This window comes from Panthera onca, chromosome D1 (assembly GCF_046562875.1).
Source record: "Panthera onca isolate mPanOnc1 chromosome D1, mPanOnc1 haplotype 2, whole genome shotgun sequence".
Lineage (NCBI taxonomy): Eukaryota > Metazoa > Chordata > Mammalia > Carnivora > Felidae > Panthera > Panthera onca.
In genome coordinates, this window is record NC_138348.1 from 31,379,820 (window position 1) to 31,398,710 (window position 18,891).

The window sequence follows — 18,891 nt, forward strand, 5'->3', positions numbered from 1 at the left end:
TTGCTTTATGAGGATAATAAGATAATTTGATGGAAGGAGAACACATAACAAATCTGAACAACTGGCTCTCTCTGGTCTCAGCTATATGCCTACTTGGCACATATCCTTGGGTTTTAGTTTCCTAATTGGTACAATTCTATAATTTTTATGAAAAGAGGATGAGGGACAGGCAAACTAGGTAAAAAGGATTAAGAGGTACAAATTTCTAGTTATAAGTCACAGGGATTAAAAGAATATAGCCAATAATATTGAATTAACTTTGTGTGATGACTGATTGCAACTATACTTACCAATGTAAGCATATCATAATGTATACAATTGTTGAATAACTATGTTGCACACCTGAAACTAATATTATATATCAACTGTACTTCAATTAAAAGAAAAATAAACGAAAAACATTTGTGCTCTAAGAATAAAATAATCACATGGAAAAATCTGATGATGATAGTAAGTTCAAGGTATTTATGAAATTATACTATATAACACATTTCACAACAGATCTCACTCTAGCTTTGTTTTGAAAGATAGAATGCTTACCTGGAAGACCCAATTTAAGTGTCAAATATTTTGATACCAAAACGAAGGAAGCCTACTTAGTTCAGATCAATGTAAAGCAATATTTGAAAAAATTCAAATCAGGACTTTAAATAGAATAGAAAAAAATTAGCTCCCATTATCCCATAATATGTTGCCTTTTCATTGTAGTTAAGTTAAAAATAGCTCCTAATTTCATTTGGTACTTTCTCTAGGACCTATCGACTATTTGGAGGAGTGTGGTTTGACTTCCAATTATTTGTAGCTATTCTAGGTATCTTTCAATTATTAATTTCTAGTAAGTTTATTGTGATTAGGGAACATTCCTTGTATGATATCTATTGTTTTAAAATGTGTTTAATGGCCAAGAATATGGAATATTTGGTGACTGTTCCATGTACCTTTGAAAAGAATGTATTATATACTGTTGGTGGAATGGTCTATAAATGTCATTTTTCTCCATTTGGTTCATGGTGTTGTTCAGTTGTTTTGTGTTTAATGACTTCCTGTTTATTGTTCTACCAATTACTGAGTGAGAATGGTAGAAGTCTCCAAAGAATTTTGTGGATTTCCCTATTTTTCTTTACTCTCAATTTTTGTTTCTCATGTGCACATAAATTTATTTTGGTTTTGTCCTTAGGTATACATAAGTTTGGGATTATCATGTTCTCTTGCTGAATCCAGACTTTATCCATAGGTAATACTCGTGTTTACTTCAAGTAATTTTCTTACTCTGAAATCTATTAATATGGTCATTCCATCTGTGATAGGTAGATTTCTTTTTTTTTTTTAATTTTTTTAACGTTTATTTATTTTTGAGACAGAGAGAGACAGAGCATGAATGGGGGAGGGGCAGAAAGAGAGGGAGACACAGAATCGGAAACAGGCTCCAGGCTCTGAGCTGTCAGCACAGAGCCCGACGCGGGGCTCGAGCTCACGGACCATGAGACCATGACCTGAGCAGAAGCCAGTGCTCAACCGACTGAGCCACCCAGGTGCCCCAATAGGTAGATTTCTAAGATAACCCTCTAATGCCTCACATTCTTGTATAATGTCTTTCCCTGGAGTTAACCTGCAAATATGATGGAATCATGTTATGTTACAAGGCAAAGATGAAGGGATTTCATAGATGTAATTAAGGTCTTCAATTAGTTGATGTTGAGTTATTCAAGAAGGTGATTATCCTGCTATAGGTCTGACATAATCAGGCAAACCCTTCAAAAGAAGAAAGAGAAAGAGAAGGAGTAGAAGAAGAAGAGGAGAAGGAGGCAGAGGAGGAGGGTGAAGAGGAGGAAAAGGAGGAGGAGAATGAGGGCCGTTTCTAAAGGCCTGGAAGGAAGAAAACTGCCCTGTTGTAGAGAAGGGTAGAAAGAAGGCAGGAAATGGTTAGTGGCCTCTGGGAGCTGAAAGCCTAAGTCCTACCACCACAAGGAACTAAAATCTGCCAACAGCTAGTGATCTTGGAAGAGAACGCCAAACCTCAAATGAGATTGCAGACACTGGAAGACACTTATTCCAGCTTATTGAGCCCCTCAGCAAAGGATTCAGCTAGCATATATTTGGACTTCCAACCCACAGACTCTGGTGATATAAAAAATTTGTTTTGTGGGGCACCAGGGTGGCTCAGTCAGTTAAGAGGCTGACTCTTGATCTCAGCTCAGGTCATGATTCTGAGGTTCCTGGGATCTAGCCCCATGTTGGACTCTGTGCTGAAAGTGTAGAGACTGCTTGGGATTCTCTCTCCCCCACCCCCACCTCTGCCTCTCCCTGACTTTCTCTCTCAAATAAACATTTTAATTAATTAAATTTGCTTTTGCCTTAAGCCACAAAGTTCATGGGAGAAACAGGAGAAACTGCAGAGACTAAACTGACATATTTTTTTCTGGGGCACTTCTCTCCTCCCTGCCCTTCTCCATCTTTCCTTCCTTTTTTATGGGGAATGAAGATGGCTTTATAGAAAGAAACACAGGGCCCATGAAACAGGCTGTCTTTTCAAAGCTTGCACTAGCAAGGGAGTCCATTACCATAGTTTGCCCTTGACATACCCCAAAGTAAGCAGGGGAGTGGGGGAGCTTTATAATGAAAATAATAATAATAATAAAAATAAAAAGGAAAGCTTTGAGTGTTCTCCAGTTGGAGGTTGTGGGCATGGGGAATATGGAACCAGGCTAAATGGATGAGGGGCCTGCTTATGTGATTGGTGTGGGTAGCAAATTCGGCTTTCTGTAGTTGTTCCTGAGTTTGAAAGGGATGGAGAGGCTAGAGTTAAAAGCAATAGAATCGTAACCCTGATCAAGAGAATGGGGGAGGAGTTCCAGTGTGCAGTCATGGACTGGAGTTCTCTGTGTAACTCTTCTCACTGTAACAGAGATTGCTCTCTTAACACCAGGGAGAGAAACATTACTTCTGTATGGCAGTGGAGAAAAGGTGGTGGACCTGGCATGCACTTGGCAGTCTTCCAAAATGGCAACAAATTGGAACCTCTTTTATAAAAAAATGTTAGAGTGCTTTTCTGAAGAAGAACTCTGTTGGTAAAAAGTAAAACACCTACCTCATTCTCTTTGTTTAAGAGCTAGGTAGTTGGAATTGGTATTCTTTTCTTTTTTTTTTTTTTTCATTTTTTTAAATGTTTATTTATTTTTGAGAGAGCAGGGGAGGGGCAGAGAGAAAGGGAGACACAGAAACCAAAGCAGGCTCCAGGCTCTGAGCTGTCAGCACAGAGCCCAATGTGGGGCTCGAACTCATGAAATGTGAGATCATGACCTGTGCCACAGTTGGACACTTTACCAACTGAGCCACCCAGGTGCCCCAGTATTATTTTCTATTTCTATAGACGTGAAAGAAAATATGAACCTGTGTAATTCAAAGAGAATTCAAAACAAATCATTTAGCAACCAGGTCCCAAATTTAAATGTGAGTCAATTTACTGCACTCCTCTGCATTCCTGAAACAGATCCCAATTTTCCTCAAAATAAAAGTCAAGAACTTGATGATGGCCAACAAGGCTCTATATGATCTCCCCATGTGTCATATAGCTCCCACCCTCTCAGCCTGTTCCAGACATACTCATCTCAAGCTATTCCTACACAGGCCATCTCCCACCTTACAGCTTTTGCACTGACTGTTCCCTCTTCCCTTCCCACAGATACCCACATAGCCGGCTCCTTCAGTCTTTGCCCCCATGTCATGTTTCCCATGAGCATTGCTTTGACTAGTCTGTTGATAAACTCACTTGCCTAAAAACAAAAACAAAAAACAAACAAAAAAAACCCCTCTTTTATAATCATCTTTATCACCTTCTCATATGCCATATAATTTACTTATTTACTAATATGCTATATATTTACCTATTTATTTTGCTTTACTATTTATTTTCTGTCTGCCCATTTCCTACCTGAATGAAAGTTCCATGAGGCAGAAATCTAAGTCTGTTTCATTCAGTAATGTATCCCAAGGACTCAGGAGGGTATCTAGCTAGTAGCAAGCATTCAATAAATTTTGTTGGAATGACGTGAGGTCCCAGATCCTGGGTCTTTTTTTTATGACACCACAGCTGCCTCGTTAATAGGAATGAGGATGATAGTAATAGGAATAATTATGATACATGTATAATAACCTTAGTTTATATAGTGTTTTCTCACATATAGTCTAAGTAGGTCAGAAATTGTATAGCTTTGCTCTGCTAGGTTGATATTTAAAATGCAAGTTATCTAACTGGAACATCAAGTGTTAATGGAGCAGAGCCTATTACAAACAGCAACAAGCTATAAACTGTGAAACTACAAAATCAGTAGCAACACTTTCATTCTCTGGGAATTTTAGATACATTAGGAACCTGTAATTACTGACTCCATCTGCCTACTCTGTCTTGAGCTTAATTATGTATTTCAGAAGGAACGTTTCTCATGTTTTCATTTTTTGTATATATAAATATTTAGCTACATCTCTTATCATTTTCTGCCTCCTTTTCCCTCTGCTTTTGCCATTTACAATCTCCCAAGCTATTTTTACTTCCAAATTGCAATGTCTTTCCTTAGAATCAACATGAGAGAGATGGAAGCCAAGAAATTCAGTTCTGCCAATGTCTCCATAGCATCTCTGAAGAGGGTTATCAAGCCCCAAACACACACTTACACATGGTTGGGAGGGGCAAGGGCAGATCCAGTATCTTTTCCAGTTGAACATGCTCAAAATATTAACACAATCTCTAAAGTCAGTAAGGTACAGGCTCTTCCTGAGGGGATGGGGACATAAATGAAATGGGAAAACAATGAGTTAAACAATGCTTAATAGGATTTTTATATCAGGATTTAGACCAGCTTTTAAAATATGAATGGGGCTCTCTAAAAGGAGAATAGCAGAAAATTTCCTAGAATTATTTGAACACTACTTTTGGAGAATGAAACATACCTATTAACATTTCCTCCAACAATATTTATTGTTTTTTTTTTTTTTAATGTTTATTTACTTTGAGAGAGATAGAAAGTGGGTGGCAGGGAAAGAGGGAGAGAATCCCAAGCAGACTTTGTGCTGTCAGGGCAGAGCCCATCATGGGGCTTGAGCCCAGGAACCAATGAGATCATGACCTGAGCCAAAACCAAGAGTCAGATGCTAAACTGACTGAGCCACTCAGGCACCTCTCCCCCAACAATATTTTCGAAATGGATGATCTACTAAAAATCATTTTCTTTAATGACATAAGCACACTTAAAATTTAGTTGGTGTTGGCTGGATCCTTTGTAATTTCGATAGTCTTTTCACCTCAATGAAACATTAGAGAACCACAAGTGTGGCAAGAAAATACACAGTGAAATTAACTTTTATCTCATTCTTCCTTCTGCAAGAGGGAGAACAAAATGAAGAAGTGCTTTTATTTTTTCATTCCCTCCCACTTTGGCCCTCTAGGTCAGCTAAGCTTTTCTGCCCTATCACTTTAAATTCTTTTTTACACACCCCTTGCCTGCCTCCACAAAAGTGCTGAAGGAAAACTCCACCCTGGTCTGTGTTTAGCACCAAAAGGCAGAGTTGTCCCTGAAGGCAGGGGGTGTGTCAGTACTTGGACATGAAAAAGAGTAGTCTCTGTTAAAAACTGAGAACAAACTGAGGGTTGATGGGGGGTGGGAGGGAGGGCAGGGTGGGAGGGAGGGCAGGGTGGGTGATGGGTATTGAGGAGGGCACCTTTTGGGATGAGCACTGGGTGTTGTATGGAAACCAATTTGACAGTAAATTTCATATATTAAAAAATAAAAAAAAAAAATTAAAAAAAAAAAAAAGAAAAAGAGTAGTCTCATTCAGGAGGAGAGTCTGACTGTCAGATGCCTGAAAAGGCTGGACTGTTGATTAGTTTTGGGTGGAGAGGGTAGTGTGTCCATTAGGTGATGGAGGTACATTCCCTGAGGTAAAGACACCACTGGGAAATGTCCAGTAAGGAGTGGGGAAGCTGTTCCTTACCCTATGATGGAAGAGATGGGCCTTACCCTCCCTAGTGGGTCAAGGTTAGCAGGAAGTGGCCTTAAGTCTGAATCAGGCAAAGAAACAGCTATTGTTCCACCTTCAGAACAAGAAAATTCCTATTTACCCACACTAAACTACCGCTAATTTCTATTTAACTTTTAATGTGGTGAATTACGGCACTACCTACAATGACCCTTAAATTCCTATGCATTGTTTGTAATATCACTTGTAATAAGGGATTAATGTGGCATTCTAGGACAGGGTAATAAGGATTAGCTCAACAGCGAAAGCGAGATTCCTACTGGCTCCCACAATGGGGACATTAGTTACTAGCCTTGGGATTCCAATGGTGTTAAGTCAGCATGTCTTGTAGCCCACATGAAGTAGAGTGTAAAAGGACACTGGTCAGCTGGCAGTGGAAACTGTGTGTGTGTGTGTGTGTGTGTGTGTGTGTGTGTGTGTGTATGTGTGTTTTGGGTGGGGGAGCGGGGAGGGAGTAGAGCCAGTGACTGGGGTGCTGGTGACAGCAAGGAAAAGGCTTTTGGAAGGAGTAGAAAAGTGTATAAACAAGTTTTTTAAATCTACTTATTATATATTACTTGGATAATCATACATTCTGTACTACATTTGTGTTTAAGTGTAATTATTACTTGGGTTATTGTGATTTGAATACATTTGCTAAAGAAATGGATTTATCTTACAATTTGGAGCCTAGGAAAACTATTTGCTTAAGTTAAAAATGTTGGGCCTGGGCCCTTACAGAATTTTCCCTCAATATTAAAAGATGATCTACTTCTAAATGGACTGGAGGTGGGGTAAGAACCAGTAGGTTGCCCCACACCGTCTACCATTTTGCAGAGCAAGAGACAAACTCAGGGTAACTAGCTGAAGCCACTGAGTTAATCCCTCTCTGAAGGAATATTCAAAATTCACATGTTCCAAGATTGTGGGCTCTCCTTGCCCTTACCCCTTGGTTATCATGATCACCTAGAAGCTTGTTACAAAATATCGATTCCTTATACCTAGCCCTAGAGACTCTGATGCTAAGGTATGGCCCTGAGTAGCTATGATATGCAAACACTCAGGTATTAGGGTTCATGAATCATTGCCTTACTTTCACCGTCACTGAAAAGGAAGAACAAGCCTCATTTTAGGCAGAGCATAGTGGGGTCAGGTAAATAAACAATAGAAAAGAAAGCCTACACAGAATTGGTTGCACTCAGGGACATAAAGTCGTTCCTATGAGAATTAGGAAATGAAAGACAGAGGAAGCCAGTCCTGAGCAGCAGTCCAAGGCAAGGACTTGGGGACAGAGGAACATTGTTCCTAAATCTGGTAAACAAATGACAGTGGGGATGGGGGCAGTCCAGAAGAACATGTCTGTTTATTAGAACAGAAGGTATGAGGAGGGTATGATTTCATTAGACTGATTCCTAAGTCTCCAGCAAATATAGCACCACCATCCATTTATTCATTCATATATTTTAGATTATTTGATTCTACAAATATTAGTTGAACACTTAATATGTGTTAAGTGCTCTGCTGGAAACGCAGTAAACCAAACAGATGTGATATCTGCCTTGTGGAGGTTATAGCAGAGTGGAGATGATATCATGAAATCACTCATGATAAATGCAAGGAAAGAAATTAACCAGGAGCTGTGATGGAGGATAAGGGGGCAAGTATAGGGGTAATGAACATCAGAAAGAAGAGGCAGTGGGGCACCTGGGTGGCTCAGTCAGTTGGGCATCGGACTTGGGCTCAGGTCATGATCTCACAGTTCATGGGTTCAAGCCCTACATCAGGCTCTGTGCTGACAGCTCACACAGCCTGGAGCCTGCTTTGGATTCTGTGTCTCCCTCTCTCTTTGTCCCTCCCCTACTCACACTCTGTCTCTCGCTGTCTCTCAAAAATGAATAATCATTAAAAATTTTTTTTTGAAAAAAGAAAGGAGGAAGGGAAGGATGCTGACAATGACCTACTTTATCTGCGGTGGCAAAGGGAACCAAGATACTCTCTTTAACGTGCAAGAGCACGGTGCTAAACCGCAAGAAACATTCTTCTAATCTAATCTAACACAGCAATCAGAAAACAACTCTTGGGGCGCCTGGGTGGCTCAGCTGGTTAAGTGTCCAACTCTTTGATTTAGGCTCAGGCCATGATCTCATGGTTTGTGGGATCAAACCCTGTGTCGGGATGGGCTGTGCCCTGGCAGAGCCTGCTTGGAATTCTTTCTCCCTTCTCCTTCAGCCCTGCCCCACTCATGCATGCATGTGCTCTCTTTCTCTCTTTCCAAAATAAATAAATTAAAAAAAAAAGGAAAACAACTCTTGCAAGCGAAAATATTTGGATTTTTCTTTGAACACACAAAACTATTTTATAATGTAAAATATACTCATGTAACATGAATGATTGATCACTACCAACCAAGACTCTTGCAATTGTGCTTCTCTGCGTGATTTGGGGACTATTCAATCACAAGTATATCCACATTGGAATGTCTTGTAGGAAGCTTGAGCTCAAAGTTTAAGACTGGGACACAGGTGTGAAAGCCAGAGCTAAAACTTTTGAAAAGTACTGTGGCCAAATCATTGCTGTAAAATCTCCATAATTCTGACTGTTGTTTCCTCATCAGCACAATGAACCTCTGGGAGAAGTCCGAACCAGTAATTGCAGACTGTGATGTGGAATAGGTTTTCACTTTACCTGCTAATTCTCTAATGGGAGTAATGTGTTTAGTAGCATATTGAGGCTCTGACTGGACTCAGCAGCAGCATACAGGCACAGTGGAGAAAGAGCAATAACAAAGATCAAGTGCTAGCTGTCCATTTTTTAGCATTTGTTTTAAAATATGAGTGAGTCCCAGAGGAAAGGACATGAGGTTAGTTAGGAAGAGGAGTTCGAATGCCAGACAGCCCTGTGAGCCAAGTCTGTCGAGTTCTGTGATCTTGGTTATTTTATAGTCTGGGCCTCATTTTCCTCATTTGTAAATGGGAAACACAGCCCACCTCACAGACTTTTTAAGTGGATAAAATGAGATAATTAATGTTCTTATCTTCTGCAAGTTTTTAGGAACTAAGAAAATGTTAGACTATCTAAGATACCAGCTGAGGTTACCTACCTACTTAAAAAAGATAAAATTGGCTCCAAAGACAGTTCTAAATTCTATGGAAAATCTAACACTTCAAGATTTCCTCGCATTCTGAAAAATTGTATTTTTCCTTGTCTGTTCTGGCTCTAATTTCTGGCTTCTAGAAGTGCCCTGCATCTGTTCCTGCTTCAGTATTCTCATTGACACAGATGTCAATAACAGCCTCAATCTCTTAAACACTTTCCCTACAAATTCATTTTACATGAGGCAGAGATGTACAGGTAAATTTTACTGGAGATTTGAGGGTACAAATAGGAGCTTACATGACTATAAGCTTAACTGATACACAGTAAGTAATTTAAATAGCAGATTCAAGAGATCTTAAAAATCCCATTGGCTATTCCTGCCAATTTGATCTCTAAATTCTCATGTCTCCATGCTTCTAACCCCATCAAGATTTTGGCTCAGGTCATAATCTCATGGTTCATGAAATTGACTCCCATATGCGTGGGGCTGTGCACTGACAGCATGGAGCCTGCCTGGGATTCTCTCTCCCCCTCTCTCTCTCTCTGTCCTTCTCCGCTCGCACTCTCTCTCTCTCTCTCTAAATAAATAAATAAATAAATAAATAAATAAATACATAAGTATTTAAAAAGAGGTCAACATACATTATATCCAAATATTTGAAAGTCATAATCTAAAAACTGTAAATAAAATGTGTTGTACCTCCTTCTTTCTAACAACACCAGACCCCTGGTTCAAACCTAGAATCAGATATCTCTGTGTTATTCAACTGCCCTCCACTTTTCCTTCCCACTGTCAGCTCCCTTGCACTGTGTAAGGAGCTTATGTGCCTGTGTATGGACACTACAGCCCCCATGGTCAAAGCCCTATTCATACTCCAGCACAAACAACCACCCCACCAGTGGTTGGTCCCACTCTTGAAATAATAGGCCTAGAGAAGCGGCACAGGCCCTCAACCATGCAGGCAGGAAATTCTGGGGTCCCAGTTACCTGAATGTGGTCCTAATGATTTATCCTGTGGAAAGGGGCACCAATGGAGAAGGGCCAGAGGATCAAACAGAGTGAGGTTCAGTTATAGGTTCTGCAATGAGTAAGCTTTGTGACACCGGGCACTTTTCTTAATTCTTATATATTTCATTTTCCTCAGCTGCAAGCGATAATGATATTATTGCAGTTTTGTGATGAGTATTAAACATTCCATAAATAGTAGCTAAGAATTATCATCATTATTAATCATCATCATTAATGCCCCATCTACTGTTAGACTCAGGTGGATTCAATGAAGAGTGAAAAAAGGCTCTCTCACAAATTCATAAGATTTAAGAATATCATGGAAGTCAGCTGGGATAATAAAATTTACACAAACTGTCAAGCATCATTCACTGACCAAAGCCAGGCAGCATGGCAGACATCAAATCTGTCTCTTCCTCCTGGTGGTGAAGAGAAGGAGGTGTGGAGACTATGCAGGGTCTCCACAAACAGATCATAAATGCAGAGAGAGAGAGGGGTGAATGACTAAGATGCTTTAGGAGTGTGGGGGCACAGAGGGAGATCTCAGAATAGTCTAAAGATGCTGACGTGTTAAAGCTGAGATTTTTGAGCCACACCATACAAGATGCATAGCCAAGTGGGACAACATGGCAAAAGGAGATAGAAAGCAGGATTGTTTGCAGAAATGTATGTGTCTTTGTAGTTTGTTCAAGGGCTGTAACATACTGTGTGTGGGACAGCACAGGAGATGAAGTGGGTTTGGGGGGTGGAGACAGAGTGGGGCTGATCATGGAGGTTTCATACACAGTGCCAGAAAGTTGGATTTAGTGGTTGATTGGAAAAGGTTTAGGCCATGAAGAGACATGATCATATGTGTGTTCTGGAAAAGTCTCTCTGCTTATACTTATGAAGAACAGAGGAACACCAGAGAACTGGAAGCAAGAAAAACAGTAGGATGCTACGCCATAGGGCATGAACAGATGAACATAGGAGATTTAAAGAATATATATATATGAAGGGGATACATTTAAGAGGATTGAAGGACTAAAGGTACAGAAAGAATCAGGGATGACTCAGAGTTTTGGCTTGGGTGATAGAGTGGGTCACATAGAATGTATTAAAAATAGAAAAATTGACACAGAGGAAGAAGAAATGAAGGTAAATGCGACCTTTAGATTTTCCAGCACTTGGTCTTTTCTAGTGCACAAAATGTAGGAAAGGAGGCAGGGGAGCAGAACAGAAGATTTACTTAGAGATAGAGTGCTTTGATGTGAGCTTCTCCTATGTTTTCTCTTTACACAGCTTTACTGGTGGTTAGATGGTGAGCAAATCCTTATATTTACCCTCAAACAGGGGCTCGGCCTAGGTATTCATATCTAAAATAATTGGGAGCGTTGGATGGCCCTTGAAGCTGGTCAGTCTATGGATTCAGGTGCAGGAAGCCTACCACAAAGTCTAATTGAATAGGACTGATTTCCAAGTAGAGGGAACACTGTACAAGTCACACTGAATAGAACACTGGTATGAAGAACAAAGTCATAGGGGATGTTACTGGAGACTTTTTACTGGGGAAGACTATGGGTGACAAGGAAGAGAGTTCATATTTCCTTAAGTTGGTGTCAAAATTAGAGTTGTTAGTTGCAAAATACTATGCACTCTACTTAGTAAAAGCAAGAAAAGGGAATTATTGGAGTATTGGTTTTCAGAATCCTCAGGAGTTGAGAGAGCCAGAAAGTGAGCCCCAGTGCAAAATCAATGCTCAACCCCATATCAGGTGCCATGGAACAACTGGGATGTCCATGGTTGGAAACCAGAAGCAATGTCATTACCATCCATGAAGAATTGGACTCATACAAGTTTCTGCTTTTCCAGAGTTCAATGCCTCAGACCTGGCTTCCTTGGGCTATTTAGTTCTCATTCAAAATCTTGCACAAGTGAATCTTACTGGTAGAGTCTAGGTCAGATTTTTCTACCTTCTTCCTTAGGGAAAGTTGACGTACACTAGGTCAGATTTTTCTACCTTTTTCCTTAGGGAAAGTTGACTTACACTCTGGCAAACACTAGAATAGAAGAGGGGTTTCAAAGATGGTGGTTAGGCTCAAAGGAAAACATTGTTCTAGCATAGGTCAATAGAAGTCAGTAAAGTCATAGGGTACAAGTTTCATTTTAGAAAGTCATTAATTCAGATGCTTTATTTAAAAAAAACTGTCAATATAGTGAAGAGAAAATATAAGTCTATCTGAATCTTTAGCAAAGAGAAAGTGACTAAATCTGGGAATTTGTGCTACTTTGAACTGGGTGGCAGCATAGCATGAAACAAGGGTTTGGAGTCAGAAAGAGCTGAAATTTGACTCTTTACCCCACCAACTAGTGGTTGGGCCATTTAGGTGATTTCCTTACCCTCATCTTCATCTGTATAACGGGGACAGTAACGAAGCCTCTGCAGTGCTGTTGTGAGGGCTAAATGAAATAATGCATGCACAGTGCCTAGAGAAGAATTATCAGGAGACACATCCTCAGCTTTATTATTCAGGTCTCTGCACCTCTGAATTAGTACCAGAATGGTTTCCCATTATTGTGAACATCAAAAGCACTGTTTTTTTTTTTTTTTTTTTTTTTTTTTTTTGCCCTCCTCCCTTTTTTCTGCTTTCCGTCTCTAAGGACAGCAATAAACCATATATGGAAGCCCAATTAGGCATGCACAACTCCTGTCTGTCTTATCTTAATCCTGCCAGTAATAGAACAGTAATTGTTCAAGAAACTACAAGGGAAATTGTGAATGAGGAGAGCAGACAGTGCTCCAATTGATCTCAATTACTGTCATGAAATTGAGTCTTCTGTCCGACATCTAAATTTAATGCTTCTTTTTCCCTGAGGATCTGTCTCTCCTTGTTGCATCCCATTGTATCTGTGGTTGGCCTGTCATCATCTACACTGTGCTCTTCATCAGAATGATGGAATTGTTTTCATTTACCTAGTATCTCCTCTCTGTGCTGTTTGCTTCCCAGATCCATGCTCTAGTCTTCTGACATTCGTATCTGAATCTTTTCATTTTCTCTGGCTCAACACCCAGGGAAGAACTATGTTGGTTTTGGCATCCAAAGAATTGATTTCCATTCATGAGCAAGAAGACAATTTTTCAAAACCTAAACAAGATGAGTGTATGCTTTGCCCAAAGGATGAAAACATACTCTGAAGTGAATTATTTCCCTTTTTATATGCGTGCAATTAGGAAAGTTAATGATGGGTAATTTTCAGCATGCATATGCTTTCACTTTGCTGATTTATAAGTAGGCATAAACATAATTAGGTGTGCATATGCATGCTCACAGTTTAATGGGCCCTACATTCCTGGTAATTAGGAGACTCAGCATGTTGTTGATGTGTCATTTTTCAGACTAAGGTATAGAAAGATTTTCAGATTGACTGTCCCCAGGAAATTACATGGAAATGCAAGGTATATAGTTATATGAGAAATAATGGCATCTTAGGATACATTCACCATCTGTTTTTCTTCTTAAATAGATTCGATAGATTTAGAAAATGTGTCTCTCTAAAGCAGGGGTTCCTTTTTTTAAGTTGTAAAGTTCTCTGTATTTAGAAATTAACAGATTTTATAGTAGTTACTAACTGGAAGTACATAAGAGAGCACTAAGTTTAGATGTGGTTTTATAGATAAGGTTGTCCAGGCTCAGTAAATTGAAGTGATTTTCCCAAGGTTATATAGTTATTGAGAAACCTATCAATGGATTGCCAGAAAATGAGTGTGTGTGTGTGTGTGTGTGTGTGTGTGTGTGTGTGTGTGTATATATATATATATATATATATATATATATATATATATATATGCAGTTTTTGATTGTCGATGCAGCAGTCTCATCTCCCTAGAATCCCAGCTTTTGTGCCAGCAAGGTCATATACATAATTCTCAGTGCCCCGTAAAAAATGAAAATTCAGTTTCCTTTGTTCAAATATTATGAAGAACAGATAGATGGTGATGGTAAGTATTAATCAAGCACAGAGCCTTTCTAAGCATGGGGCTTTGTGTACTGCACAGGTTACACACCTACGAAGATAGCCCTGAGTGCCAGTATTGGATGGCAGAATGGGTCACAAGGAAGTTGTGAGCAAGATAATATGGAGGTCAGGTGTGTAGAGAAACAAGGGTGAACAGCATTTCCATGAACACTGACCAAAAGAACGGTTAATATCACATCTTAGAAACTTTGCTAGATTATCTTTCGACAACTGCTCATATGTTAGGAATAGTTTTGTTTGTTTGTTTGTTTGTTTGTTTGTTTTCTGATTAACCAGTAGCCAAGGATATGTGAGTTATGTTTGAAACAGGGAAAAATTATTCCAACTTTCTATTTATCTGCACTTTCTTGTTTTGGAAAAATTAGCAAAGAGAAGACAATGAAGGCATACAGTATCTTTAGAAGGACCCAGTTTAATAAAGATAATGCACATTTACTGCGGGAGTATCTATTATATTCCAGGCACTGTGTGGGGCAAGTGATATATAAAATAATATCTTTTTTTTTTCTTGAATATCTTCCTGTCAAGTAGAAAAGACAATCTAACAGAATTAGTTTCATAAAAATTAGAAAGTGCTGAGAGGTTTGGTTGGTAATTTCAGAGCTCAGAGAAATGAAACAGACTAAAATGGAAGACAGGTAGTTTACATTTCTTACTCGTATACTATATCCCAAACTCTACTAGGGCGCCCTTTACAAAGCAGTCCTGTGAGTAAGTGTTATTATGTCCAGTTTAGTGATAGGGGATTAGAAACTAAGAGAAACTAAGTTATTGGCCCCTGACCACAGACATCATAAAGAATGGCTTTTGGATGAGATTTCAAGTATATCTGATTCCATAGGCCAGTGTTTCTCAAGTGTGGTATCTGGACCAACAGCAGCAGCAGAACTTGGGAATTGCTAGAAATGCAAATTCTTGGGTGCCACCCAAACCTACAGAACCTGGCTATGTGGAAGGCCCCAAAATCTGTTTAACAAGCCCTTCAGGGGTCCCCGATGTGTTAATGGAGTTTGAGAGTTACTACTTCTCCCGCCTTATGCTGCTTTTCCATACTTACTGAGTGCCTATTTTATGAATCAGATATTTTGCTGAGTCTTTTATGTATTTTAACTGTTTAATCATTATAATAGTCTAGCAAAGATAATGTTATGTTTTATTTTTGTAGATAATTAAACTGAAGATCAGATAGACTACATAACTGGAATCACTACCTACGCTGAGCTCCCGCTTAAGGGTAAATGTAAGGATTTGCTCACCATCTAGCCATCAGTAAAGCTGTATAAAGAGAAAACATAGGAGAAGCTCACATCAAAGCACTCCATCTCTAAGTAAATCTTCTTTTCTGCTCCTCTGCCTCCTTACCTGCATTTTGTGCATTTTAAGTCTTATCTATGATTATTGTGCATCATGGACTAATGACAGTTCTTGAATTGGGATCAGTTGGTGTTTGGGAACAGGACAGTACCATATGACATGGGGCTGGGTCTGAGTTCTCCAGGTATCACTGACTGTATGAAGACCTGGAGTATTAAACCACTGTGATTTTAATTCACCATTTATATTTTAATTGAATGCAAAACAACAGGTTAACTGTACATATAGTTTATTCTAGACATCCTGGAGATGTTTTCATAATCCACCAGTTGGTCCTCGTGTTGCTGTTACCCTGAGAATCTGGTCTTCATCATCTTTCTTTCCATCTAATGGACACTGTTCACTACAACCCTATAATCCTGATACTATGCATATATCCTTTCTTAATAATGCCCCATGGGACAGATAAGGCAAAGCTATAGTTTAATAAGATGTTATTGAAGGCTTTATGATAACAGAAAGAAAATTCCACGGGGAAAGGCACTTAGGATTGCTGCAAGATGTAGTTATTATCAGGGGCTACAGACCAAGACTCTCCCATGTCACAAAATCAGCTGTTTGCCTTGAATATCCCTGAAAATTCTCCATTTAGTCTCCATTACCATTTCATGCCCACTCAAGATGCATATTAATTACTATTGAATAAAACATGTATTAGACATCACACAAGATAGAATTTGGCTAAACACAAACCACTTCCCTTTTAGAGTTTCTCTTTAGAGTGTCCCTTTAGAGTTTCACTGTCTTTTCCTCCATATTTTAATCTCATACACAGATCCTGAAGAACTACTTCCCGCTAACACAGAATAGTATTTCCTCATTTGCTCTTGTCTTTTTCAGTTTTCACTTGTTTTTTTTATACCTTTTTTAATCAAAGGACATTTGTTTATTGAAGAAAATTCAGAAGACAGAAATGTACAAACTAAAAGTAAAAACATCACCAATTGACAACTAATGTCAAAACAGCAATTGCTCTTTCTGCTTGTATACATTTATATACATATTATAAGTGACTTACATTGCAGTGTTGTTTTATATTACATTACATTCATTACATAAGTAATGTGGCATTACTTATACATGTAAAGCATGCTTAGCAACTTCATAGAATTTCCAGGAATAGATATGACATAAATTATTAAATCAGCCATTCATGGTAAGGTATGTAGACTGTTGACAATGATTCACTGCTATTTGAAGGCTGTCATGAACATTCTTTTAACCATACATTTGTGTGTATCCATGACTATATTTTAAAAGATGAAGTTCTTAGGGATTGTTGGACTAAGTTATATGAAAAACTCAAAATTGTATGCTAAATAACAGCAAATTGACTTCCAGAAAGATTGTGCCAATTTGTGCCAACCAGTTATGTGTGCATGGCTATTATCCCATACTTGTACCAACACGAGCTATTGCCTCTCTCCCTGCCCCTCCCCCTCCTCCTCCTTTTATGATATTTAAGAATGGAAAGGTTAAATGCGATTTATTTTTTCTTTTATTTTTTCTTTTATTTCTTTGGCTACATCCTTCATCTCATTTTTAATTAACACGTTTCTCTTTTTCCTTTTTATTAACGAACTTTCCTTTCAATCAGGCCTAAGGTGGAAAAGTTTTTGTTCCAGCTGTTGAAGATCAAATATAGTCAAGTAGCAATGCTACAAGAAAGGGTTCTTCTCTCCTTTAACTCTAAAATGCATTGTTCTGCCTTCACATTTGATGAAACCCTCTGCCCACTGGAGGGCTCTCACCTAATGCTCCTTGCCTAATTGAACTTTATGGATCCTTTAACACCTAGATCAGTGTTTATGAAGGGAGACTATTTTAATCCTGAAACATTTGTTGTTTACACAACTCAGTGAAATGTATTGAGAAGTAGCTCATGATTTTTTTTTTTGAATGGGCCTTATGAAAAATTGCTTAGTCTACTTTTGTATGTTTGTTTGTTTCTTTAGCTGGATCACAGCCTCTCTAACAATTGGAACCATATCCCTATTCACAAAGAATTTAGGTTCAGTTTGACCGTATAGTAAAACAAGGATGTCGGGTGAGGTGAAATAACCAAGAACTAAGAGCTCCTTTTCTGTGAAAGACACAAAGTTTTCACTTTTGAAAACCTTCATAGCAATTGTATAAGATGTTTTGTGGTTATTTTCCCCATTTTTCTAAAATGGAAATCATGTTTCAAAGAGGTCAAATGCCTTGCCTAAGATTACTCGTCTAGTCATTAGTGGAGAGGGGTATTACAATTTGACTCCAACCCCTAAACTTTTGTATTACTGTCTTCCTACTCTTAGCAGGAGGCTTCCTCAACTGGCCAGCTACGTACGTGCTTGCCAATTTAATTTGTGATTTGTCCAGGAGAAGCAAAATATCGTGAGATCAAGTGTTTTGTCCATTTCTGCCTCATTGTGATTCTAAGATAACACTTTGGAGTTTTATTTCATTGGATAATGCTGGTGAGTACACAGATAACTTCAAAGCTGTAATTCATATTGGCCTTATATCCTCTTTAGAGGTTACTAAAAATTGCTGGCCATGTCAGCTCACTTCTGAGACTGGGAATTATATTACCATTTTCTATAAAAATATTGAGACATGCACAGACACCAAACCAAAAGAGGTTGTTATATTCCATTTTCTAAAATTGTAGCAAAGAGAGTGAATTTTCTCCCTCCAGATAACACATTGTCTTTCTTTTTTTTCCCGTGTGTTCTTATAGATAGATAGATAGATAGATAGATAGATAGATAGATAGATAGATGTTTTAGTGTCATTTCAGCTCAGAGCATCTGGTTTATCTTTCACAATAGATGTTCTTTGGTGGTAGTATGCTCTGCTCACCAGGTATTGATGAGTTGATTGTTGTCATTACTGTAGAAATAAAAAAGGAACAGTGCAATGAAATAGTGCATAATGGGCTGAGTGATTTGGAAGCAGAATTTTGAATGCTGTATCAGTATTAGGCCATGATTTCTTAGAGGTATGATAATATCAGTTACCTTCTGCTTTACAGGATTTATCTTATCTCTTTATAGAATTTGCATATTTCATGATATATATGCATATAAACACATACAATTTCCCTTACAGTTCAATATTTTATTTATATATACCCATCTAACATAAAATTATTTTTATAAATATGCTTCAGGTACATGAATACATTATATATTTTTATGTGTAATCATGTTTATACATTTATGTGTTATATATATTTTATGTATTATTTATCTTGTATAAGTAATTATTTTTGTATGAATTTTATGTATTTTTATATATTTAATTTTTTTACATTTAAAATTTCTATCCATGTGGATAGAAACAGATACAGATAGATACAGATACAGATACAGATAGGGTTCTAAGCATTCTCTTGTACT

General features: G+C 38.4%; 1 long non-coding RNA gene across 1 annotated transcript in view; it reads left to right on the forward strand.

Annotated features, from left to right (window-relative positions):
* LOC144612945 (uncharacterized) overlaps positions 1-18,891 on the forward strand; it is a 499,846-nt gene that overhangs the window by 421,133 nt on the left and 59,822 nt on the right. The gene's annotated exons all lie outside the window — the stretch shown is intronic.